Here is an 836-nt window from a genome sequence, read left to right as displayed (position 1 = left end):
CGTATTGGTCATTCATCAGACAAATAATCTGGAGGTCGTGGGTTCAAATCCCACCTGGCGGGCATTTTTTCTTCACTTTCTTCCTTTCTTTCCACATTCTTTGACTGTTTCAATAATCTACCAGATCCCCCCCTTTGCAATCAAAGGTTTTCAAGAATGCCAACCCTTATTTCTGTTTTATTGTTGAATGAGCCCCTTCTTTCCTTTTCTATATATATATATGTATATATTTATATATTTATACATATTTATAAATATATATATATATATATATATATATATATATATATAGAGAGAGAGAGAGAGAGAGATACGGCAGCAGTCTACTTCGCCAAAAGAGGCATAGGGGTGTTGTTAGGCTCTTTTTTCTTTTTCACTACGGTTAATGAAGTAAACATTTTTTTTAATATAGAGAAGAAAGAAAGAAAGAAAAACACGCGCCCAGAGTGGGGACCGAACCCACGCCTTTCGATTACACGTCGAATGCCTTACCAATTCGGCTATCTGGGCGACTGTGTTCTCCCCGTGTAGTCAGAGTGGCGCTGGCCACCACCCTCAAGCATTAGATACACTTCTAGTAAATATAAATAGCCCAGAAAATGAAGGAGAACACAGTCGCCCAGATAGCCGAATTGGTAACGCATTCGACATGGGGCCCTATTCTCGACTGCACAAATTGCCGGCAATTCAGGCAATTTTCCGGAAGTCTTTTCTGATTAGCTTTTAATTTTGGTCACGTGCGTCCCGTTGACAAAGTGGTTGTGTGTGCTGTCGTCATTTTGACGTTTTATGACGTTTACGGAGACCAGTTCTAAAGTTTCCTTATTTCTCGTTAC

At 39.7% G+C, this 836-nt stretch overlaps 1 non-coding gene across 1 annotated transcript; it reads right to left on the bottom strand.

Moving 5' to 3' along the window:
* Nucleotides 1–438: 438 nt before the first annotated feature.
* Nucleotides 439–510, bottom strand: Trnat-ugu (transfer RNA threonine (anticodon UGU)). Its single transcript has one exon. It is a non-coding gene; the product is annotated as a tRNA-Thr (tRNA).
* Nucleotides 511–836: the final 326 nt, after the last annotated feature.

This window comes from Haemaphysalis longicornis, unplaced genomic scaffold (assembly GCF_048455015.1).
Source record: "Haemaphysalis longicornis isolate Haplotype H1 unplaced genomic scaffold, Haemaphysalis longicornis Haplotype H1 scaffold_11, whole genome shotgun sequence".
Lineage (NCBI taxonomy): Eukaryota > Metazoa > Arthropoda > Arachnida > Ixodida > Ixodidae > Haemaphysalis > Haemaphysalis longicornis.
Note: the sequence above shows the minus strand (reverse complement) of the source record. Positions and strands in the feature narration are given on the sequence as shown.